The sequence below is a fragment of the Crinia signifera genome, chromosome 3, assembly GCF_055691185.1.
Source record: "Crinia signifera chromosome 3, ASM5569118v1, whole genome shotgun sequence".
Lineage (NCBI taxonomy): Eukaryota > Metazoa > Chordata > Amphibia > Anura > Myobatrachidae > Crinia > Crinia signifera.
In genome coordinates, this window is record NC_139219.1 from 102,397,383 (window position 1) to 102,424,217 (window position 26,835).

At 45.4% G+C, this 26,835-nt stretch overlaps 1 protein-coding gene across 3 annotated transcripts in view; it reads left to right on the top strand.

Moving 5' to 3' along the window:
- The window catches only part of TIAM2 (TIAM Rac1 associated GEF 2), a 249,816-nt gene that overhangs the window by 94,007 nt on the left and 128,974 nt on the right, over window positions 1-26,835 (top strand). The window contains exon 2 of one of the 3 annotated variants that reach the window (XM_083176314.1): window positions 74-158. The exons of 1 other annotated variant lie outside the window; for it this stretch is intronic. The gene's annotated coding sequence lies outside the window, so the exon portion shown is untranslated. Of the gene's footprint in view, window positions 1-73; window positions 159-19,809; window positions 20,012-26,835 lie in introns of those variants that run through there. One more of the 3 variants, XM_083176315.1, reaches the window with a different exon arrangement.

Genomic DNA, 26,835 nt, shown 5'->3' on the forward strand with positions numbered 1-26,835 from the left:
CTTGAATTCCTGCATCTGCTACTTATGTGCTTAGTTCGGACTGTGCTAAGAGAGGCATCTCCTTGTTTTCTAGGGATTGAATGGGAAGACTTCTAGGATTTCACTGCGATACATTTCATCTTTCAGAAGAGCAAGCTACAACTTAGTCCTGTTCTCTTGTGAGTATATATATATTTCTAAATACATTATTTCTGATGCATTGTGTAGCTTTAAAGTCATGAAATTACATCTTGTTATTTATGTGATCTTTGTAGGTATATATTGTGTTTGCTAAGATTTTGTTCCTCATGTAATATTCATGGACTGTTTTTAGATTGACAGTTTTGTTATTGTACATATTAAATTTGAAAGTAGATGATGTGTTTTATCATTAAGATCATTAGTGATTTTGCTAGACAAATGAGAATCCTGAATTTGTGCTTTGTGTTTTTTTATTGGTATTACTATTATTAATCATAATAATAATAATAATAATAATATTTATATGGTGCAACAAGGTTTTAAAACAAATAATATCAGATACCTATACTATACATCTATGATTCCTGTGTTTAAATTTTTTATATATATGCTAATGCATATTTCTGACACAGCTGACAACATATATATATATATATATATATATAGGTAGAACGTCCGAGGTCACTCGCAAGATTGGTATTGCTGCACGGCGGCAGACTTATAATAAATCAGACAATAAACACAAGGCTGTGTGAGTCTAACGTTTCGGGCTGGTGGCCCTTTATCAAGACATAGCAAACAAAGTGAAACATACTTACATTTATAGCAGATCAAATACAGAGTCATTCAGTGTTCCCACCACCTGTGCTGCACTCCCAGTCCAGGAAATGATGACATCACCGGCGCACCCTTGTGTTTATTGTCTGATTTATTATAAGTCTGCCGCCGTGCAGCAATACCAATCTTGCGAGTGACCTCGGACGTTCTACCTATACTTATCCCTTTGGGATTGAGGTGCACCCAAGTTTTTGCTCTTTCTGCCTGAGTGCCTGGACTTCTGAAATATATATATATATATATATATATATATATATATATATATATATATATATATATTATTAATATTTTTTTTATATATTATTATTATTATTATATTTGGTTTTGGAATGAAAATTGATAACATATTCATCTTCACAAAGTCCCCCAAAAATAAAAATAATAGAAAACCATAAAATAATAAAAATGTAAATAAAGAAAATATAATGTGTTAGTATTTATCCCGTGGCTATGGGGGTTTGGTCGACGTGGTCATTAGGTCAACACAAGCATTAGGTTGACATGGGCACGGTTGACATGTGTTTTTCACTTTTTTTTATTTCCCAAATGTTGACACAATCGACGTGGAGACTAAAAAAATGTGCACGCGACTCCTCACATGACAATGTGAAATACTGCCTGTCAGCTCAAAAAAAGTAAAAAACTCCATGTCGACCTTTTCACCGTTGACCCATGTCCACCTAATGCATGTGTCGACCTAATGACCCTGTTGACCTAACCCTTTATCAACCTTCATGTATGTTGACCTTCAGTCGTCGACCCAATAAATGTCCACCTTCCTCTTGTCGACCTTCTGTAGTGACCGTATACCTATCCTGTTTAGTCAGTACAAATCTGCTATTATAATTAATAAATCTATATTTGTGATACTTAATTACAATAAATTCTTTTTGAATAGGATAATACAGCTGACACCATTAAGATGCGCCTTTATTTATATCAGTTAACATTTATAGAGATTATATAGAAATATGGGTATGCTGTAAAATGTTGCTGAGGTACATTCCATGCGAAGATTACATGAGGGATTATACTGTCTTTTTATGCATAAATTACCCTTTGCAACCAATTGGCTTTTAGATGGCATTTGTCAAGTACATTCTGTAAAATAATCGGTACTTGTTTCCTAGCACGGCGCCCGTCGGGGTTGATCGCATGCCTTAAGTTAAGGTACTTAAGGCATTCGATCGACGCAATTGACGCGATTTTCTGTCAATTACCAGCTTTAATTGCCGGTAAATCGCTTCGGTCTCTGTGGCTCGCTGCGCTCGCCACACTTTATAAATTCAACTCCACACCGACGTAGATAGTGGGGGTATGAAAAGGTTGGAGGACGCGTACCGCAGCCCCTCGCTGCGCTCGCCTCGCTTCGGGTTGGTGTCAATAGTGGGGTGGCGTTAGCAATGTAGGGCCATTTCACTCATGAGGTGGTGTTTGCAATGAAAATGGGGGGTTTTGGGGCTTTTTACATTGAAATCAATGTAAAATTGGGTCTCAGGGAACATTTTACATTGATTCCAATGCAAAAATCGCGTCGATCGCATGCGATTTGGTTGGCATGCGATGCGATTGACGCAGTTTTTGCGTCCGCGATCAATACAATTAAAATTGGTGGCGCCGTGCTAGGAAACAAGTACCAAATAATCGGTAGAAGCTGATTGGTTGGTATGGAAAACGTCTCCTCATCTACACACGTTGAAGGCTTGATAGATATCCAACTAATTTTCAAATAGGCTGTAAGATAGTAGACCAGTTTTTCTTTCATCAGTTCAGTAAGAACCCATCGTAGATCACAGAGCTATAAATGGTCTCTCACTGCAAAACGTATATTGTGCTCTAAAATTAGGTGGGCAGCTCCCTGAGACGCGCTGTTTACTCCAGACAGGTTAATGTATTTTCAGCATGAGCTGGACTGCTGTGTGAATTGCTGAGTTGCTGATGGCATTACCAGCAGAGGAGCTGCTGAGTGATAGAATTATACAGTCAGTTCTCCAGCGGAGAGCAGTGTTTTACAGAATGGAGCCAGTTTCTGTCTGCAGCCTGTAACTACATTAACATTAATATTTAGTCATAGAGCTGGAAAAGAGATGCCCTCCTTATTCAATTCCTGGACGAGAAAACACTCACATGCACCAAATATCAGAAGGAAACTTGCATTTAATATGAGCAATTGATTTCAAATAAATGATTATTGCCCAATTTACCCTATTTGTAATAACCGCTGAGCTACATCTTTGATGTGGGAGTTATACAGCCCAGGGTCTTAAGGTGCCCATACACTGAGGGGATTTGGTCCGATTTCGGACGATTGCGACCAATCGGCCTGTTAAATCGGACCAAATCGCCTCTCCCTGACATGCCGCCGGATGCGATGCGCGGTCCCGTGTGCGTCGGACCCGACCGGGTTGTCGGACCTGCTGCCTGTCCGACCACCCGTCCTCGGACCTCCCTCCTGGCGGCGAGGAGGCGGGAAGCAGGGACACATGTGATCCATCACAACGGATCGCATGCGTCCCTGCAGCCGGTGAGGTCATGGCCGCTTGCCATGGTATCGGGTGTCCAAACACTGCTGCGAGACGTCGGAGCAGTGTGTGGGCACCTTTACAGTTGTAAATGAAGTGCGGGAAAACAGGCCACATTTTCCCTGTGCAACGGCTCATTGCAAAGGAGTAGCAGACAAGGTTCCCTCCTTGGACACAATCTTATTTTAATAGAGGGACTGTAATAACGAATTATTGATTTAAACATGAATATGCTCTTACTTATACTACTGCAGCTGACCTGCCCTTCATACATACGCATCTCTAGTGTCCAAGTGGCTCATACTTTGAAAGTAGGCAAAGTATTGTCCTTGAAGCTTTGTCTGGCCCAGTACATGCTGCCGCTACTGGACCAGATTGGGTGGATCACATGTTAGTCATTGCTGCTGAATTATTGTGGATACATCCGGGTGACCGCATTTGGCATGTCATAGTTCCGAATACAAATGTCTGGCATCCAATGGAGGCAACCCTGACAGGGCAGGGAAGTATACCTGACCCCTACCCCTCCCCCCACTGCAGCCAAACCCTATCCCTCTCCACTAATGCCTAATCCCCCACCAGCAGCCTAACCCTCCCCTCTAAGTGCCAAACACCAAACCTTCCTACCCACATCCTAATCCTAAAAAGTCATATGCACGCAGCGATTTTTTGTTATTTTTTTAGCGATATTGATGGAGCGCCTCCCAGCCAGTGCTGGGGTTTACCAGAATGCCGGCGCTCCATCTGACAGTTTCCGGGCGGCGGGGGACGCGAACCCTGCCTGTCTCTGCTTCAGAGAGATGGGCAGGGTTAGTGGGTGAAGTGGGGAGGTGGGATGCGGCGGGGACCTGCGGCGAAACGGTGGGGAGCTCCGTAGTAAGGGGACACTCGTTTAGAAATCCAGCACAACTTAAGCACAAAGCACACTCTAAAGCGATGGCGATGCGTGTTCCACGCATCACCATTGACGGCTTAGTTCTTTAGTGAATGCAGCTAAAATCTAGTTAGATCGCCTCGCAAGTGCATGCAAAACACTGACTTGACACAGATCGCTTAGCACACATCTCAACGTTTGTATAAGCCCCTCCCCAGGGCCTAAACCCAACCCCCCCCCCTTAGCCTAATGCTACTGCTCCCTGCATACTTAAATTCAGTATGCTGGCATTAGGGATTATGGGAGGCACCCCCTTGCTGTACTTAGATATTACTGGCCTTTGATATGCCATCCGCTTTCTTTCTATTGCACATCAGAAGGAGCAGCACACTGATATGTCAGATTGGGCTCAACAATAGGGTCTGCCAGTTCTTCCACTGGTGGACAGCAAGTATGGATATAGAAGAGGAGGGAGGTTTGCCCAGGGTTTGAGATTAGACGAGAATGCCCCAACATTACATGGCCACCCCCTAGTGTGATATGACCATGTCCTCTGTAATTATTCTCTACCTTGAAATGTAGCGGAGGACGGTTACCACCCGTCCGGGATTACTCCGGACAGTCCGGTAATTAGGTCCGGTGTCCGGAGTCCGGACGGGTGGCGTTCCCGGACTATAAAATGTCCGGGAACCGGGTGGGCACACAGAAGATTGTGGCTGACTGGCTGCCGTTTGTCCCTGTCCGTCCGTCCGTCCGCCCTGGTTTCCGGCGCAGCTGCGCCGCGGTGGGAGAACAGGACTTCAAACAAAAAAACGCCCATACAAATGAATGGGAAGCCATTCATTGGCTGAGACCTCTCTCAGCCAATCAGCGATTGGCTGAGAGAGGTCTCAGCCAATGAATGGATTGCCAGTCATTTGTATGGGCGTGTTTTTGTTTGAAGTCCTGTTCTCCCACCGCAGCTGCGCCGCTGTATATCAGGCCCAGGAACCAGGGCGAATCGCCGGGGGGAAGAGTCAGACGAATGATGATACGGATAGTTTGCTATGCGCTGCAGCGCTAGCGGGAGAACTGAACAGGACTTTAAAAAAAAGCCCATTCAGTTCTCCCGCTGGCGCTGCACCGCATCGCACCCGGCAGCGTCATCCCTCTTCTTCTGCCCTGAGTCTGACTGCCCGGTTCCCTGTGCCGCCCCCCCACCCCCCCCCTCCCTGCCGCGCTGATGGTTGTGGCTCCCTCCCCAGCCCGGCACCCTGCGGAAGTATAATACAGAGGTGTGTGGGTGGATGGGGGGCTGGGATGGAAAGGTGTAGGGGGGATGGATAGAATGATGGGGGCACAGAGAGGTGCAGGCGTGGGGACAGAAAATTCACCCTGTCTCTAGCAGACCTGTCCCTAACCCTGTCTCCTACCACACCTGTCCCTAACCCTGTCTCCTACCACCCCTGTCCCCTAAAACACCTGTCCCTAACCCTGTCTCCTACCATACCTGTCCACGCACACTCACCTGTCCCTGACCCGGTCTCCTACCACCTCTGTCCCCTAACACACCTGTCCCTAACCCTGTCTCCTACCACACCTGTCCCCGCACACTCACCATGTCCCTAACCCTGTTTCATACCAGACATGCCCCCGCACACTCACCCTGTCCCTAACCCAGCCCCCTAGCAGACCTGTCCCCGCACACTCACCATATCACCCGCTAGAACTGTACCCCATGCTCCACACCCAATGAAAATAAATGTGACACGCATTCCCTGTAAGACCACTCCCCTTGTTTTGTGGCCACACCCAAAGGCACGCACAATATTACCCTTCACGCCACCCAGTTATTGTGGTGCCCCTCCTGTCATATTTTTCTGGATTCGCCCCTAGACCTGATTAATGTTCTCTGCCTGCCACTGTCACCCTCACCTTCCTCATGGTAACAAGCATCTCACTTCCCTTGACAATGAGCAAGTAACCCTTGCATTGAGCATGAGGCAACCCCTGGCATAGAGCATACAATGCAACCCCTGGCAAAGAGCATTCAACCCATAGCAACGAGCATGTAGGTAAGCGGCACTTATGAGGCATAATATGTAAATGACAGCGTGTGGTATTATATGTAATGGATATTACAGTGTGTGGCATAATGTATAATGGGCATTTCGGTGTTTGGTATAATGTGTAATGGGCATTATGGTGTTTGGTATACCATGTAATGGGCATTACGGTGTGTGGCATAACATGTAATGGGCATTATGGCATGTGGTATACTATGTAATGGGTGTGTGACGTGTAATCGCCATTATGGTGAAATATTTTGACAAGTGCCTTTGGCGGGCACTGCCCATGTTATCCCTACTTTGGGAAAAAATTGCGTCCTGGCATAACAACTAATGGGCATAATGTGTAATGGGCTTCAAAGTGTGTGGCATACATGTAATGGGCATTATGGCATTTGGTATACTATGTAATGGGTGTGACGTGTAATCAGCATTATGTTGAACATTTTTGGCGCGCGCCTTCGGCGCACACTGCCCATGTTTTCCCTCCTTTTCAAAAATCTTCTTCAGTCCTGGCATAACATGTAATGGGCATTGCAGTGTATGGCGTAACATGTAATAGGCATTACTATGTGTGATGTACCATGTAACTGGCATTATGGTGTGCAAAATCAAGAATGAAATTGAAGCAAAGGTTAAAAAACCATCAACATAAGACGGGTCAAGGGGCGGGACTGGGGGCGGGTCAGTGGGTGGGCTGTGGGTGTGTCAAGGGGCGGGCCACTGTCCGGGAATCTCTCAACACAAAGGTGGTAACCTCCGCCGGAGGTAATAATAAATATATATCCCCAGACTTAAATAACTGTGAGGTTATGATCTGTCTGTCTGTCTGTCTGTCACTCAGGGTAGTCTTCCAACAGAAAAAAGTTTCTACATGTTGATAGATGGAATCTTACTGCCTTTCCTATGCCTACACAAAAATCTGGCTTTACTGCAATTGTGCTCTTTGTCACTGGTGTCAGAGCACCTTTCCCTAGCACTCTGTGAAAGTATGGGCCAATCATGTGGAGTGAAGCTAGCCTTTCATTTTTTGCCCTCACCTTACAGGCAGTGCCTCATGCCTCACAGTGAGGTAATAAAATAAATGCAAGTCACAAGTGCGGTCTCAGGGAATTCTTTTGCTCTGATCCCAACACTGTATTGGGGGAGTGTTCTCCTTGTTTAAAGAAACATTTTATAGTTACAGCCTTCAAATCACATTGTGTGTATGAAAAGGAAATACAATGTGTGTCTTTGACTATATGGCTCTTGAATCCTTAGAGGTTTATTTACTAAGATGGGCGTTCTATTGAAGATGGGAAGTTGCCCATAGCAACCAATCAGAATCCACTTATTTATTTAGCACCTTCTGGAATATAATAGATATAATCTGATTGGTTTCCCATAGCAACATCCCATCTTCATTAGAATTAATATTTTAGTAAATAAACCCATTTTAATGTCACCAGGAGATGTCGAAAGGTTTTACTGATGACATTGTATTCTTTTATCTTTCAAGATTGTGCTTTTGTCTTACTCCTTCTACATATGTATATTTGTATCCTAGTCGCCACTAGCCACCTGATGTACTGGCTTGTACTGGCACTGTCACATGTATGCACTAAATGATGGCCACCCAGCTGCGTTGTAAGGTTCTTCTTTAACCCCAGTGAATTTCTAATTGATTAATTACGTAATTATAACACAAATGTAAGAGCAGATGGAAGACGCCACAAATTACCTTTTTTCTTTGTTGGATATTTTTCCTATTATATGAAGTGACACTTGTTGTCTAAAATAATCATAATGTATTTTGCATTTGAACCTTCCCGGCCCGGTAACAGCTGTATTTGTTAGCTCATTCAATAAGCCACCTGATTGCAAGCAAGTAAATGTCACTTTGCAGTAAATGATAACAATAATGTGACCGTATGTTCGGAGTGACAGTGTATGTTACTGATGGTCTGATCTGCTAAGTCATGTCATTCTTTTCCATGTCTTGTGACATTTGTGGCTTGTACATCTGGCCAGACACATCAGGTCACATGCTGTCTCTGTGAAAACAGGATTTATATTGTTAAGTGCAATATGAAAAAAAGTGTGGGGGGGGGGGGGGATGGATAGTCGTCTAGATTTGCCAGCATCGTACTTTATTCCACTATCCTTGACAAGTGAAATTCACTTTGGCAGAGTTGTATAGTGACAGCAGTTGTGCCATTGAGTTTGTTGCTAGGCATTCTGTTTAGCCGTTGAACATTGTGGGTTTCATTACACTTCATTTAATGAGTAAGATGCGTCACACAGCAGGACATTTGTTCCTCAAAGAAAATGTGATGGCTTGACTTAAGAAAGTTAGTCTTGTTCTATTTTGTCATTTCCATATTTGAATTGGACAAATTTAAAAAGACGGTTTTATGTTCATACTGTGCTTTGTTTTACCTGCGGGTTTTTTTATACTACATCATATATATATATATATATATATATATATATATATATATATATATATATATATATATCACAACGGAGGCACTCACGGGACTTTGAACAGAACAAAAGTGACACGGAGGTCTAATATAAATGAAGACGAGCAATAAAGTGCTTGAAGCGTTGCTGCATTTATATTAGACCTCCGTGTCACTTTTGTTCTGTTCAAAGTCCCGTGAGTGCCTCCGTTGTGACTTCTACATACGCCTGGGCTCTGCACCCAGATTGAGCTGTGCACCCGGGCAAGAGACTTGACACTATGTATGAGTGTCTTTCGTGTTGGTTGGACCTTTTATATATATATATATATATATATATATATATATATATATATATATATATATATATATATATATATATATATACCAAGTCCAATAGGCGTGCCCTGAGGAAGGGGTGACTCCCGAAAGCGCTTGGCACGCAATACACAGTCTGATTTTTACCACAGTGGCTTCTTTGTTTATTTGAGTGCCTCCCACCTATTGGACTTGGTGTATGCATATTGGGAAGGCACCTTACATTTATTCTATTAGGGGAGTGCTGGCATATTGTGGATTTTATATATATATATATATATATATATATATATATATATATATATATATATATATATATATATATATATATATATATGATGAAAACTGTTTATTTCGGTTGAAACAGCTGTCAGGTGTACAGCTGTCGTTGTGTGCAATCATGTTTGTACAATAAATCAACTTTTCTTCACCATCCACCCGTGTGCCGGTTCCTATCCTTCTACAACCAAGGGGGGTAAGTGCTTTTCATGTTCTAAAACTTTATGTTCCTGGCACCGGGATTTTTTCTATTTAGAGTGCCATCCTGCAAACCAAAAGTCTATCTATAAAATATATATAAAATATATGTCTAGTGTCAGTGTGTAACCGAAACACTGCCATCTGCTGGCCGCGAGTGAAACTACATCTCTGTCTCTTTCATACATACAGAAACACAGAAGCAATCACAAGGTAGCAGACTAGCTTTCAAAGCTTTTGCTTCGAGCGCGCTTAGCAAGTATATTTCTGTATATATGTATGTATCTATCTATAATTTGTATTTATGAAAGAGAAATATATGGTTATCTTTTTGTGCAACGTTGCATTATCCCAAGGTTTAAGCAGACCAACAGAAACATATTTCTAAGCACTATGTATCAGAATTTACTTTTGCAGGGTCATAGAACATTGGCACAGTTACTTCCAGCACAACGGCACATAGACATAAGCAGTGTAGGCTGCTACCTGCGAGTAGGAGGGGGGCTGCTGCTCGCCATGTAGCTCCCCACTGCCGGACCTCCACTGGTCCTCACTGTCAGTCTCTGACGGTTGTCCCTGCGAGGGTCCCAGCGCCTGTAAAATACAGTTGCCAAGCGCCAAGACAGGGGCATGCGCAGTACTAGTGGCTGTACTGAGCATGCTCAAAAGCCTAGCTTCTATGGTCTGTGTCAGCTGCAGTTCATAGAAGCTGGCTGGGACAGCACGGCGAGGCAGAGAGTGGCTTCCTACTGTAGGGCGGTACTGAGCCACCGAGGTACCATAGAGAGGTACCCGAAAGCAGGGAGCGGGGAGCAGGTAAGTCTGTGATTCATCCTTCCTCCTCCCTCACCCCTCTCCTATCCTGCCCGTGGCATGAAACAACGCTGCTCTCCCCGCGCCGCTCGCTCCCTGCTGGGGGGATTTCTGCGCGGCACCACCTGCGCTCAGGGGGGGGGGAATCGCCCACCGCAGTATCGCCCGTCCCCCGTGCCGCAGTATCGTCCGCAGCCGGCGGGCGTGCGGCGTGGGGTTTTATTTGCCTGGGGCGGGCGGGGGGCTTGCACCGGCCCTGTTCCTACATGAAGCCAGCTCTCTGTCTATCACAGCCCAGACTGGCAGTCCTGCAGGGAGGGAACACCTCGCAATGGTTCTACCTATCATGCGGATGACTGGCAGTACAGATGGTGTAACGGTTAGCATTACTGCCTCACAGCACTGAGGTCATGGGTTCGATTCCCACCATGGCCCTAACTGAAAGTTTGTATATTCTCCCTGTACTTGGTGGGTTTCCTCCGGGTACACCGGTTTCCTCCCACAATCCAAAAATATACTGGTAGGTTAATTGGCTCCCAACAAAATTAACCCTAGCATGTCTGTGTGTGTGCGTGTACATGTGGTAGGGAATATAGATTGTAAGCTCCACTGGGGCAGGGACTGATGTGAATGTTCAAATAGTCTCTGTAAAGCGCTGCGTAATATGTGTGCGCTATATAAGAAACTGGTAATAATTAAATAAATAAATAAAATAGGAAGTCTCTCCCAGTCACAGTGAAGCCACTGGCTGAGAAGGTGGCAGATTTTTCCTGGGGAGCTGCAGTCCTGCAGCTCATAGGTGAAAACCACTAATCCCATCATTGGCAAAGGATGCCTTGAATCATAGCATGACAGGGCACACTGACATTAGGGTATCCGATTATTGGACAAGGGCACCTGGAATCACAGCACAATGGCACACTGGCATTAGGGTATCTGAACATGGCACAAGGATGCCTGGGATTATAGCACAATAGGGCACACTGACATTAGGGTATCTCATTATTGGACAAGGGCACCTGGAATCACAGCACGATGGCACACTGGCCTTAGGGTATCTGAACATGACACAAGCATGCCTGGTATTATAGTATAATATTGGCACATTGACATCGGGTATTGGAACATTGTGAATCACTTGTTATATTTTGCTTCCCTTTTTCAGAAATATGTCATCTTCTTGCTGACCATCTGCCTGTGGACAAAGGTCCATTTCAGAGCTGACTGCTGTGTGAATATGCGGTGCTGAATCAGAGCATAATTGATAGGCAAACCTTAGAAGGGTAGTTTTTATGGAGTGTCAGCATGCAAATGAGGTCTCTGACAGGCATTATCTATAAAGAGAAAGCTAGGATTCTGGATATGTGGAGGAGGAAGAGGAGTAATACAATAAGGAATGCATATTGCATACTCAAAAACAAAGATGTTCCGGGTGCCATATGCTAATTATAAAACCAAACTGCATTGACTATATATTATTTATTACTTATATAGGGCCCGCATATTTCCTTGCCTTTTGCAATTGAATATGACTATTTGCAATTTTAAAAAAAAAAAAACAACAAAAGTCAGAGACTTGCATCTGATAAGTCAGATTTTGAGCATCTTTGTTTAGTTTTTGATTTAGTCTTTTTGACAATAATGTGCAGTTGGTAATGCTCTGATCATATTTATAACTGTGACCTTAGATTAGAAGCACTAGCACAGGCTGGGTTGCCTTTTTGTACTTCAACTATCCGTAAGATCAGAAGGCTACTGAGAACTCGATACTCTGCAGAAGTGAGATGAAACGGTATTGATTTGGTTGGGTTGAACTTTTCTGGATAAAATGTCTGCCCTTTGCCCTGGACTATTCCTTAGCCCTGTATTATTCTTGCACTGCTGGAATTCCAGGGACATTCCTATGCTGTAAACAACATGCAGATTAGACATGAGTCCTAAATATACAATCTTGTATTCTATGTATATGAGCATGATTTTAAAATTGTAAAAAGTTGCTTAAAATGCCACATTATCAGTTGTGTTTCATTCAGATTATTGACTGATTTAGAAACTATAATTTAACATATCAGAATATGGAGTCTGCTGATCTGCTCTGTCAGTCCCTCCATTGGTTGCCTGTATATTACCGCATTCAATATAAAATACTTCTGCTTAAATACAAAGCCATTACTCTGTGCAGTATTCAATGCCGGTGTGAGCGGCCGGCGAGGGGGTTAAACTGCGAGGATCACAGAAAACCAGTGATCCTCGCAGTTTAACCCCCGCGCCGGCCGCTCGCACTATGCAACGTTCCGGGGGGAATCCTCGCAGTCACAGAACGGCGAGGAGTCCCCTAAACTGCGAGAGCCGCGGCTAGTGCAGCAAACTCGCTGTAATTAGCCTCGGCTCTCGCAGTTTTTGGAGGCACATTCGCAAATTCCCCCTCGCTCAAAAAACGGAGCGAGGGGGAATTTGCGAATGAGGGGGGTCAGTTGAATACTGACAGGGTGAGCGGTGACTGCAAGCAAAAAGTCCTGCTCGCAGTCACCGCTCGCCCACGGCATTGAATATATGCCAATGACTACACTGACTTATATCTCTTCACTTATCTCAAATTATATCTCCATTCGACCTCTCCACTCAACCACACTCATTACTCGCTCCCACTTACAGGATTTTTGTCGGGCAGAACCCACCCTATGGAATGCCCTTCCACACACATTAAGACTCTCCTCTAGCTACCAAACTTTCAAGCATTCCCTGAAAACTCACCTCTTCAGGCAAGCCTATCATATTCTGGAACTCCCACACAATCTCCAGTAGCATTCATATCTTATTGCATCCCACTATTACTGTCTGGTAATCTGGTGGGACTGCCATGCTATGGAATTCTGTCCTTATTTATTTACAGTTTCTTATATAGCGCAGCATATTCCGCTGTGCTTATGTATCCCTCCTTTTATTCCTGTAGATTGTAAGCTTGCGAGCAGGGCCCTCCTACCTGGTATGTTTTCTAACCAGTTTGTTTGTTTCTAACTGTTGTTTCCAATTGCAAAGTGCTACGGAATATGCTGCGCTATATAAGAAACTGTAAATAAATGAATAAACATAAATATGGAGGATATCCTATTATCGGCTGTAATTTATTACTGCTAATAGATTCACTGGAGGATAGCCGTTTTGCCCCGGTGCTACCGCGTTGAACCCCAGATGCCGGCACTTATCAGCGATTCAGAGCCACAATAACACATGGGTCCAGAAAATGATTCCGGATCCCATGTGTTATTGCCCAAAAACAGGAATTCTTGGCCTAAAATTTGGGCTTTAATAGGATAGCCAATACTCACCATCGGGCTAAGATCGCGATAATAGTCCTTTTTGTTTCAGCTGAAAAATGAACAGGTCTAATAGGATTCCCCAAAATGCCCTTATAGAGAAAAACTCTATCTCGGATAGAAACACACTATCAAAATAGCACAGGATGCGGGATTTAGTTTGACAGTGTCTAGGTCGAAAGCAAAAGGTTGACACCTAAAAAAAGGTCGACATCCATTAGGTCATCATGGTGAATAGGTCAACACAAGAAAAAGGTCAACATGCCTTTCATGTTTTTTTTTTCTCCAAAAAAAGGACTTGTTCGTAATTAACCATCCCAGTTGAAGGAGAGGGCAAGCGCTGCGAACCATGCAAGGGGATACAGTACACTTATACGTTTTCCATATGTAAAAACCATATTGACCCTTTTTAATGGTGATCTTTTGCTTGTTTTGACCTTTTCAGCACGTTGACCTAGTGATCCTTCTAGGTTCAGGGCAGGGCAGGGTGCTGGGGTATGGGGGCAGCATGAGAGGGGCAGGCCTGGCCCACAGGCGTCACCGCTGGGGGTGGGCATCGGGTGCCCCCCTGAGTGCACTGGTTTAGGTAAATAGATCTGTGCGCATGCCATCTATTCATGCAGTGGCAGAGACATATGGGCAGGCTGCTGCTAGCGGGGCAGCAAGAATTTTGCCCTTTGAAAAAACATAAAAAAATAAATAAATCAGCCAGTGCATGGCCCCCTTCTAAAATCAGCCTAGCGTGAACACTAAGGGCTGTTAGAACAGGAGGGTAGACGGCCCTGCTCCAAGGAGCTTACAGTCTACTCAAGAGCAGCGGTTCTCAAACTGTGGGTCTTGACCTTCTCAGCATGGGGTCGCGACTCAATGTTTCTGACCATCAGGCTGATGACTTTTCTAATCTCAGTCAGTGATTCAAGGAGTCTGTTGAATTGTCTGTTATTTTAGACTCCTTCCTTCATTCTGTTCCTCCACAATGCTGCCCTGTATGTGCTGTCTGCTGACTACACATGACCTTATGCATGTCAACCTTTTTCGATGTGTCAACCTTTTGACTGTTGGCCTAGACACTGTAGACCGAACAAGCCATACCGAGTAGCAAAGAGAACTTTTATAAAACTTTGTCCGTGCAGTTTGCAAAATAATGCACAAAAGACCCATTAAAAAGGATTCTAATAATAGGAATGTCTAGAACTTTGGCGACTCGATAACAACACTTTAGAGATATAGAACTATACTATATTTCTATGCATCTATATAAAGACTGATTCAGATTTTTGTGCAAAGCAATAAATGAGCAAGTAATGTTGCTACATGGTAACACCATGGTGCACTGAAGGCTTGACACACTTCAAAATGCCCAGAGAGATTTAAAGCCCCCATACATTAGTCCAACTTGTCCTAAGGACAAGTCGGACCTGATTGTCCCGGCAGCTCCCCGGAAGGGATCACACGCGATTAGGAAATTAATGTGCCAAGTTTTGCATGTGATAAATCGCATACGATTATCTAAGGTTACCTGAGAGTAACCTTAGATATGCGTGGACCTTCCAGATCATTCGATCGTCGGCGACCATAGAATGAAGTGGGTGTTCCCCCACAGCCTGCAAATGGACGTTCACAGCCCTTTCGAAGGTATGCGCCATGCAAAGGGGGGGCGTACCGGCATTCAGCAGGTGGCGTCTGGCGTCAACCAAAATAACCCCCTAAATGATAGAAAAGGTAAATGTGCCCTCCACCAAAGGATTGCTCTAAAAATGAAAAAGTTATAACTCCCCTGTTTTTGGACTTGGGGATGGTTCTCCTTCTGTTCTGGATCTGGTAGTCTGGCAGGACTGGGGTCTGTGCTGCACAATGGACAGGCTAGGTGGGCCCCGGGGTCCCTGTCATCTGGTAAAAGTATTTTAGGGCCATCTAGATGTCTCCTCAGCCTGGCTTCCGCAGCTAGATGGCCCTAAAATACTTTTACCAGGTGACAGGGACCCCGGGGCCCACCTAGCCTGTCCCCAGTCCTGCCAGACTACCAGATCCAGAACAGAAGGAGAACCATCCCCAAGTCCAAAAACAGGGGGGTTATAACTTTTTCATTTTTAGCGCAATCCTTTGGTGGAGGGCAACTTTACCTTTTCTATTGCTTCCTTTTGGAGGTGTGGTGTCTCCTCCAAGCCCTTACCGATACCTGCTGCTAAATTGCGCAATAGGAACCCCACCCAATCTCCCGTTTCATCAACCCCCTAAATGAATTTGCTCCATTTCATCAACTGTGTCAATGCATATTCTATGGACCCGCAAAAATTGTGAAATGGGGCAAACCTTTTCTGTGCATGCAGGATGAGGGAGGACATCATTCGCGACCCGCAGGATCAAACATCGTGAAAGAATTTGACAATACACACTAAAGGTGAGTACAAACTGGGTAATAAGATGGATGATATTGCTAATTTTAGCCCTTCTGAGTGAGTCATTCATAATATAGCCCAGTGTGTACGCGTCAAACGACGAATGATGCATGCTCCAGTGAGTCGTTTACGACCTCCACCGTCATCTCTACGTGTACAGATGGCAGAGCACATCATTAACCAGGGCCATGCTGCAGAATGCAGAATTTATTTTCAAAAGAAATTTTTCAACATGCAACAATAGCAAAGCTAGAATAAGAGGAAAGACTGTGTATAATTCCTTACATCTGTAATCTATTAGCAGAAGTAAAGAATAGACTACACTACACTTATGCATATTGAGCACATACGTGGAAAACAAGAAAGTAGAAATAAAATGGGAGAGAAGATCGGAGGTGAGGGGGAGGGGGATGGGGTATTTTACAGGAATAATTCTAATGAGAGATGGTCAGCAAGTCTCTGAGATAATCTCAATAAAGATATTTAGCAGCTATCGCAGAAAAAAACAAGTTAAGGTGGGTACGCATTAGAAATCATTGACGACATTTGCAGTGTCATCTAATGTGTACTCTGCTTTAGTCCCAGCATATAAGAGCCATATAAAGCCGGGTTTTGAAATCAAACCAGCTAAAGCACACTGAATTTTTGATGACAAGGCTATAATTTTATGCCAGAATGGTTTTATAATTTGCATTGCCAACATATTGGGATCAATGTACCGCAGTGGCGTAATTTGGGGTCCGCAGCCCCGGCGGTGGCGAGGGGGGAGCACATGCCACCGGGGCACAGGTTTACAGTGTTCTGATGTAGCCCAAGGGCAGCGGGCATGGTGGAAGGGGAAGCACTCTCTGGCTGTCTGTGTGAAAACGCAGTGACAGGCTCCCCCTTCCACCATGCCCGCTGCCCTTCTGGCTTGCAATGCACGCTGCTAACTGTGTATTTCCGGGCTGGGCTCCTTGGCGGCGAATGTACTCAGCTGTGTACGGCAGAGATGGCAGTTAGCAGGACAGCGCTGAGACCGTTTTTCTGCCTGCCTTGCCGCTCCTGGCCACAGTGATCAGATAGGCTGTCTGATCACTGTGGCCAGGAACAGCGTGGCTGGTGGAAAGCAGGGGCAAGAGCTGGCAGGACGCAGTAAGCAGGGGGGGGGGGGGGAGAGGAGAGATGAGCAAGCACCAAGCCCCAGTGCTCACCTCCGCCGGCTATTATCCCCCGCTGTGTCAGTGTCCAGCTTCCCTTGATCCCGGTGCGGCGCTGCCGCCTACTTTGCTCGATCTCCGGTGCCTGCTGGCATTTAGTGGGGGTGAGTGGAGAGGGGGGGGGCAGATTGTACTGGTCTTCTTGTGGCATCTCTAGCCGAGAAGGGACACTGTGGGGTTGAATGAATGTGTGTGACTGTATGTATGTGTGTATATGTGGGCTGAAATATACTGCGGGGAGGAAAGTTTTTAGGGAGGGAGCTTTTTTTCCCTGCAATTTGCATGAGGCGGGGTCTAACCTAGCAGCAGCTTGAAGGATGTACACACACCTTGCATAACATAAAATGGGGGCATGATGTGTTACCATGTCCCCTTTTCAGGTACATGCTGAAGTCTTGCGAATAAATACCTGATGTTGTTCTTTAGGCCCCCCCTAAAAAAATTGAAAAATTGGCAATGATTTGCTGATCATTGTTCAATCATGGGCGTTTGATTAATTTTTTTAATTATAGCAAAAATGGCAGTGATTTCGCCAAAGGTACGTGGATTCACGGCTAATTCGTAGATCCACACTGTTTTCACTGATGCTGGATTTTCCATCCATGCTACAAAAACAATTTCACCACTTGAAATAAATAGGGATGTAAAAAGGGGCGATAAATGCAGAAATATTCACCCGGGATTGAATACCCCTCTTAAGGTGCCCATACACGCACCGATTTTCCCGGTGCGATGAGATGCGCGTTAATGCTGCACATACTTTTTGTACTGTCTATTTTAGCACAAAATGTAGCGTATAATCGGTACATGTATGGGCACCTTTAGATGCCTCAGTTCACCCAAAGCCTTAATCCCAGCTCTACCTTATTCACACCCTATAGTGTGAGATGGCTGGCACAACTTAGGTGCTCCACCACGGGTAGCGCTTCATACATCTACCTACATTTTGGTTCTCATCCACAGCGAACAAAGTTAATTACAGCTTGCCAGGCAGTCTAGAGTAGTACTTTTTCCACAAAGGAATAAATTGCAAATTAAGCCCAACAATATATGACGTAGTGGCCTATAACGGGACTCCATCTTTTGCTTTATTACCAAGATTACCCAGTGGTAAACAGAAGTACTTGAAGCACCAGCGCCAATAGTCAGTGTGTGTCGCTGCATTGTACTTTTGTCACATTCATGCAGCATCTGATAGAGAGTGTCAGCATGCTCACCTGCTATCCCCACTTGTCACTGACGGGATGCAGTTAAAATCCCGGCGGTCGGGATCCCGGCGTTCAGAATCCCGACCGCCGAAATCCCGACACATTCTCCCTCCGTGGGAGTCCACGACACCCCTGGAGGGAGAATAAATTAGTGTGCCGAGCATAGCGAGGCACCGGGCCCGCTGCGTGGCGAGCGCAGCGAGCCCGCAAGGGGGGGCGATCCACGCCCCCCCCCCTTGTCGGCATTTCGGCTGTCGGGATTCCGGCGTCGGGATTCTGAACGCCGGGATCCCGACCGCCGGGATTCAATACTGAATCCGTCACTGACAGGCAGATTAATGTTGTCATTGACTATATATTTCTGTGTGTGTGTTGATATGCATTATTATTGTGTGTGTGCACATGAAATGTACCTGCTTTTTATAACCTGATAACAGAGAAACCCAAATAAGTCAGAACGTCTGTAAATCTCTTCAGCTAGATTACCAAAGGCATCAATGTATGACTTTTGTTCTGACTTAATCAATGGCTAACACGGTAGAAACCTCTTCTAGATTTAATTTCAAATATGTTTTTTCTATTTTTAAGACCATCTTGGCTCATTTAATGTCAACTATATAAACATAGTTATCCCCCCTCTCCGTGTAATCAGTAAATGAGCAGGCAGCTTACTGTGATTTGGGGTATGAAGTAAAAATACAGATTCAAGGAGGGAGGAGGCTAAGGAAACTGACTAATGGGTGTAGGCAGCAAGTAGTGGAAACAAATCTATAGAAAGAACTTCACCTTCCACAGTTCTTCACTTATAGGCCCTTATTCTGGTTGGTGCGGCCGGAGCCGCACACGGTGCTCCGGCCGCACAAACCAATCCCCGCCCACGAGACGGATCGCCACGGCCGTCCGTACACGGACGGCTGGCGATCCGCATAAAAATGGTGGAGGCGTACGCCTCCACCATGGTGGGAGCTGCCCCCTGCATTCGATGGTCGTCGACCATCGAAGGCAGGTCCGCACGCCCCAGCAGCTCCCGCAAGCTGAGACCACACGGACAATCGTCCGTGTGATAGCTTGTATGGGGGCTGAGAGCTGACATCCGGCGACGTCAGCTTTCCGCCCCCATGAGTTGCGTCATACCCTCATTACCATGCATACGCCCCGCGTTTGCATGGGAACGCCCATGAAACGCGGGGCGTACACATAGGGAAATGAGGGTATGAAGCCCCTCACGCCCCTATACGCCCCCTTTGCGGCGGACGAAATACGTCTGCGGCGAAGGGGGCTGCACATGCGCAGATTGACCTCTGCGCATGTGCAGAATAAAAACATCGGCGGTACGGCCGCACGCGGGCCGTACCGTCCGAATCAGAATAAGGGCCATAGTGATTGTAGAGCCAAGTAATCCAGACCCCCACACCCAGTGCAGGAGAGTGTTGAGAGCACTATACACACAAGCAAAGGCTTCCTTTACTAGTTGATTTATAGCCAGAGTTCCATAGCTGTGGGTTTCCTTTTTCTGCCGTCTGTGGTGTGTAGAAGGCACTGAAACAGACCCTGTTTTTGTTGAAAAGGGATCACTTTCCAACACGTATTAAATGTAAGTAAATTGATACTGTATATTTTCAATATCTGCTAAAATGTCTGTTCCATGCTGCCATAGTTTAGATTGTTCTATTTCTATCTGATAAATTGTTTAGTAAAGAATTTCAAATTGTAATGTATTTACATTTAAGTTTTATTATTTATATATATATATATATATATATATATATATTAATATAGCTTGTGAGTATAAATGTTTTCTATATGTTTATATTTGATGTTCATATTTCTCTTCTGTTTACTTTAAGGTTTGCTTCTATTATGGCTAAGATGCTTTATAGAAATGTTTTGCTAGGGGATAATGCTAAGAGATATTTGGTCATGGTTCTGCTTCTAGGTTATTGACAGCTTTGCACTGTAAGCACCTGTATGTTGTAGGCACATGGAACCAGACGCTTTATTGTCTACAGGTGTTTTAAGCATAAAGTACATGGAATATTAATGCTGATTAACTTTTTGAATGCTGTGGGTACCTGTACATAGGGCCCGATATAGCTTCATGCACAAATCTGCAAATGTCTGCAGATCACATTGCGACTGCCCCCTAAGTTGGAGTGTCGACTGACCGTTGGGGGGAAGGGGGGGGGGGAGTGATCCAGATAACAGTGGAGTGTGCATAACATCACATACAACTGCTGCAACCCAAAAATGGCTTCCGGTATTGTGCAAATGTTTCACTGTATAGCATACCATTGGCATAACAATAGCCCCACAGACAAAATCTGCGGGTCCCTGGCTCTGAAGCACAGCGGCCTTGGAGGGTATGGCACGGGGGCATGGGCGGTGGGAGGAGGGGGAGCGCTGCAGATGGGGGGGGGTGCAATTTTGATAGTTACGCCACTGTACAGGATGCAGTATGAGGGGGCACGTCAGTGTGATAGAGCACAGGCCTCCATGCGAGAGAGTGAGTCATAGAAATCAGGACACAGGATGAGGGTGATAGAGCTCGGCTATAGGGTAAGGAGGAGCGTCAGTGTGATAGAGCGCCAGCCAGACGTTGAGGAGGCGCCTCAGTGTGACAGAGCGCAGACCACAGGGTGAGGAGGCACGTCAGTTTGATAGAGCACCGGCCACAGGGTGAGGAGGAGTGTCAGTGTGATAGAGAACAGGCCAAAGGGTGAGTAGGCACATCAGTGTGATAGAGCACCAGCTACAGGGTGAGGAGGCACGTCAGTGTGATAGCGGTCAATGTGATAGCGTGCCGGCCAAAGGGTGAGGAGGTGCATCAGTGTGATAGGGCACTGGCCACAGGGTGAGGAGGCATGTCAGTGTGATGTACTGCAGGTTGTGGAAGAACGTCAATATAATAGAGCACAGGCCGCCGGGGGGATGTTTAATAGAACGCAAGCCACGGGCAAGGGAGTATACCAGTGTTATCAGGGCATAAAGTGGTCAGGCAGAGGTTGGGGAACTCATTTCTTTATGCCACCTAATTACACCCCATCCCCTCCCCCATTAGGCAGAGACAGGGCCAGTGGTAGGGTTTTTGGCACCCCCCTGCAAACTACAATGCTTTACTGTAAGAATTACTGTGCAGGGCCAATGTGGAGGTTAAAATGTTCCACCTCACCATTAGAGGTGGTGGACCTAAGTTCCACCCCGTTCCCCCTCACTTTAACCCCTGAGTGTTATAGAGCACAGGCCGTAGGGTGAGGAAGTGTGATATAGTGCATTGGGATGGAGATTAATATAGTGCAGTGGAGGGAGTGTGACAGAATGCAGGCTACAGGGAAAGGGAGAGTTATATATTGCAGGGGAAGGGAGTGTGTGATAGAGTGTAGGCTACATTAGGAGGGAGTGTTATATTACACAGTGGAAGGGAGAGTGATATAGTACAGGGTGAGGGAGAGGAATCTAGCGCAGGGGGAGGGAGGGAGCGTGTCTGAGGGATATAGGGCAGAGGCAAGGAGTTTGGGGCTGATGTGTTTTATTCATTCCTCTAGGGACAAATGTGTTTTTTTCCCCCCTGTTGGGTGAAGTGTATTTTATCTGTGGAGGCCAATGTTTTTGTTTGTACTTTCCTGTCAGGTGACAGTGTCTTTAACTTATTCCTATATAGGCCAATATGTTTGTTTATTTTTTTCTTGGAGCCGCTAATGTTTTTTTTTTTCTCTAGTGCTTGAAAGGGGGTATCTCAGTCCTTGTACATGTAGCAACATTAGCATAAAGCCACATTTGTAACCGCAGTAAAAGTCTTAGGAATGGTTGCGACTGTGTACAACTCAGGCCACATGAGGACAGATCCTGTCAGTCTTAAAAAAAACCCACCCCTCAACAGATCCCGACTATAAGGCCTGCTCCCATCAATTTCCCGGGCTGGTTTCTCATCCCAATCCACCCCTGGCCTGAGGCTCTTTTGCATATGATGCATCCTATGCGATGCCATTAACTACCACAGGATCTGAAAATCCTTTTGGCAGCCATGGTGAACTACGAAGGTAAAATACATACGATATGGTACTTTTCACATAATGTACTCGCCCAATTTTGTGCGGTTTTACCATTTCTAAAAAATCACGGATTCAAACATCAAACCTATATGGCCGAAAATAACCCACAGGCTATTACTTAGGCTGCCGGACGGGGTCCCGACAGTCATTATCCCGATGTCGGTATCCCGACTGTTAAAACACTGACGGCCGGGTTCCCGATGGCCGTCAGCTATTTTCCCTTGTGGGGGTCCACGACCCCCATAGAGGGAGAATAGAATAGGTGACGAGCGTAGCTCGCCACCGTGCCCGCAGCGTGGCGAGCGCAGCGAGCCCGCAAGGGGCTTTGTTGCGCTGGCCACGCTGTCTGAGACCAGGCAGTCGGGATCCTGACATCGGGATAATGACTGTCGGGATCCCGACTGTCGGTGAATCATACCACACCCATTACTTATGGGCCCAAGACTGGGGATATTCAGGAGATAAGTTTTTAGTATAATAAAAAAGAGGCAGAGATCTTAAACATTTGCATCTCATATATGTCTGAGAATACTAAGGTACACAGGTGCCTAGGAGAGGTGGTGGTGGTGGTGGTGGTGGGGGGGGGGGGGGGGGGGTTGCTGTCCCCCCTTCCTCTTTAGTATACTTCCCTTAATCCAGGAGGCAGGTCCATCCTCTTCCGCAGTGCTATATAGACAGTGATAACTTCAGGAAAATGGCACTACACAGTGATGGCAAAGACTCTGGCACTGTGCCTTTGTTCAGTGCCTTCTCACTGAATATCACTGGGAAGCTGGTGACAGCCAAGGAGGAGAACCCACTTCCTGGACCAGGGTAAGGTTTAATATAACGTGGGTGGTTAAGTAGACATGGACATGTCACAGGTGTGTTGCTGACAGTGGTTGCATCCAAAAATGCAAAGCCACTCACAAAAGAGTCCATTTTCAGAGGGAGAAACTGTACCTGTGTTAGCTGTATCAATCTAATGGGCACAAGATGAATTCCACAGGCACAAGGTGCTGCAAGTGGGCTTCTCCATTTTACAGAAGTCAGCTGTGACATTAGCATAAGATGCATACGTAGCTGTGGCTGACTGTGTCTATGTGCAATTCAGAATCTCAGTTGGAAACCACTGCTCTTAAAATAACATTGCTGCATGTTTCAAGTTTTCCACAGACAATATGGTGATCCAGAAGACTGGAATAAATGAGCGTTTTTAATGAGAAAATGAAACTTTGAATTCCATCAGGATCCTTACAGTTTCAGCTGCTTTGCAGTTTGAAGTCTGAAAGCTTTCAAGCATTGAGACAATATTTCATTATTGATTGTTTTCCACACAAGTTCTACAGTATTCTTCTGGAAGCTTCAAATGGAATTTAAGATAGTTTCCGAAAAAGTTATTGATACTCATAAAGAAAGGGTTAAAAACTATTGGTGAAGACTATAGGGCTTATTTATTAAAAGTGAGATAGATGCCATGAAAATGATTATCTTGAGTTTTGAGATATCACATTTTGGGGATACTAAAATTATACTTCAACCGGGATGAAAATTCCATTTAGCTGCTATTGGCAGTGGTGAAAGAAAACACTACCAGCTTAGTAAATTTACCCTTGAGAACCATAAGGAGGCAGATGGATCACTCTGGGATCTCTATCAGTGTCAGTTACTGTGATAACTACATGTGAAGATGGCATTACCTATTGGAATCAAACTTGCAGTCTTTAGTAAATAGCAAAAAGGCAGTGTTCCCATACATTTGTATGAAGATGACCGTTTTCTATGATCCTGGCTGTGATGCAGTGCCAGACAGTAGTGGAGCATTATGGGCCCCCCTACTGGGTGAAGGCAGTAGTAGTGGCCCTATAACAGAAGACTCAATAAGCAGTTGTTAATTTGTTACTGATTGCTAGAGGCAGTAATGATATGATGGTGTAGAATAAGGATCGGTGGTGGAACATCGATGGAGCTGTAGACCAGGATCGATGGCGGAACACACCGATGGAGCAATTAATCAGGGTTTATGGTGGAACATCGATGAACTCCTGTGGGCCAGTTTGACCTGTTATGATGTAAGATACATCCGCGATGTCTCATGCATTGGTCGTCTGATAAATAGGATAATTGGAGAAAATTCTGTCATTGATTTATAGTTTTTAATATAGCCTACATCAATAGATATATACATTAAACATACAAAACTAATGTACAGATGTTCAACACAACAAAAAATGTTTTGCGGATGTTGTGCCCAGTTTAGGTCCACAGGTATGCATGCTACTGACATCCAAGGTATCCAGTTAAAAAAAAAAAAGTTGTGTGAGAAATAAATCTACACCAGCCTGACAGTCTCCAAGCTGCCCCCCTTGCCTTGTGGGGAGGGGGGGGGGGGGGGGGGGGGGGGGATACTGCCTCAGGAGACACACACAGGATCAAGGGATCCGATGGTGCCTGTTGGAGCAATTAAAGCGTTGACCTGTTCGGGAACACAAATGCGGGCCAGTGCAGATTTTACTGTGATGTTGTTCTGTCATTGTGATTGGCTGGTAACTACTATAGATATGTGTGATTTGTTTTATTGTTTTTTTTTTTGTTTTCTCATGGTCTCACTAGACTTACTACAGTAGTATCTCATCTATGGCAACGGTTCCCAACATTTTTTCTCTCCTGTACCCCTTGATTAGGCTTCTCATTTATGAGTACCCCTTTGAAATATCTACAGTACTTATGAGTGGAGTGGAAGTGAGCGATACAGATTATTATTATTATTAACAGTTTCTTATATAGCGCACACAGATTCCGCAGCGCTTTACAGAGAATATTTGAACATTCACATCAGTCCCTGCCCCAGTGGAGCTTACAATCTATATTCCCGACCACATGTACACGCACACACAGACATTCTAGGGTTAATTTTGTTTGGATCCAATTAGCCTACCAGTATATTTTTGGATTGTGGGAGGAAACCAGAGTACCCGGAGGAAACCCACGCAAGTACGGGGAGAATATACAAACTCCGCACAGTTAGGGCCATGGTGGGAATCGAACCCGTGACCTCAACGCTGTGAGGCAGTAATGCTAACCATTACACCATGCGTACTGCCCATGCAGATGGAGCGTGGCTCATCTTTGCAGGGGGTGGCGGAAGATTCGTCATCCGCCATCCCCCGCCAGCCGCCGTAAGGGGACGCGCGCGCGTCGCCTTACAATGGGGGTCCCCGCCGCCTCGCCGAGGGTTGCCCTGGGTCCCCACTGCATTGCCGCCCCCCCCCCCAACCCTGTCAGTCTCCCTGAAGCGGAGACGGACAGGGTTCCCGTCCCCCCGCTGATGGGAAACTGAGACGCGCATGCATGAGAGACGCACACGTGCGTCTCAGTCAGATGGAGAGCCTCTCCGCCGGCGATCAACAGCGAACAGATTCTGGCACTGGCGGGGCAAGAGCGAGAGGCGCTCCATCTGTATGTGTGACCTTATGTGTATCCTCATATTAAGGCATAGCTGAGGAGTAGTGTGCGGTCAGGAATCAGATCCCTCTGTGTCTGGCTGCTGACTCTTTTCTGTCTCCAGGGTTCCTGCTAATGCCTGTGGAATTAATGCCACTACTTCCTCCACCAATGTCAGCGCAGGGCAGATGAACGCTGATGTCTGAGGGCAGCGCTAGTAGCTCCAGTTGGATTGCTGGTCGGGCAAAAGCAGGAGGTGCTGATGCTGCTGCAGATGGAACTGATAGTGACTCAGGGTGGTTCAACTTCACGACAATGGGAAACTTTTTCGTCTTCTTCCGCTGTTACCAATATAATTTTTTTTTGGGAACCACTCATCTATTGGAACACCCACTGCTTTTCTATTACTCAGAATAACTCTTAATCGAACAATAGCTTCCCTTCAGCTGCAGTAATTCTACACTAAATGTTTTGTTCTGTTCTGTTTTATGTTATGTGATGTTTCTTTATAGAACATCTACTTGTGTTTTAGGGTCAAGGTAAGACAGTACTACACCTCCTCTACCACATTTAGAATGTTTTTATGAAATACCATATGTCATAGAATTGCTTCAAATTGTTGAATTAAAGAGGAATAACATGTTTTTGGTAACCTTGGAGCACTCGTCAGTGATTGTGCTATATGTGTTGTTTCACGTTGATCCTTACAAGTGGAAACCCTCCCTGCAGAATTGATGCATAATGCAAAGCACTGGGGACCTGACAGCTTAAACAATGCTACATCAATCCAGAGAATGCGTTGGGGCACAGAGACACCCTGGCAGATGGCAGCGTCTCTCTTGTTCATTATGCTGCAGGCAAAATCACCTTTTTAACAGCTGAAGTTCCAGAGCATAATTCACTGATAGAATTTAAACAAAGAGGCAGCCTCTAACTTCAGAACCGG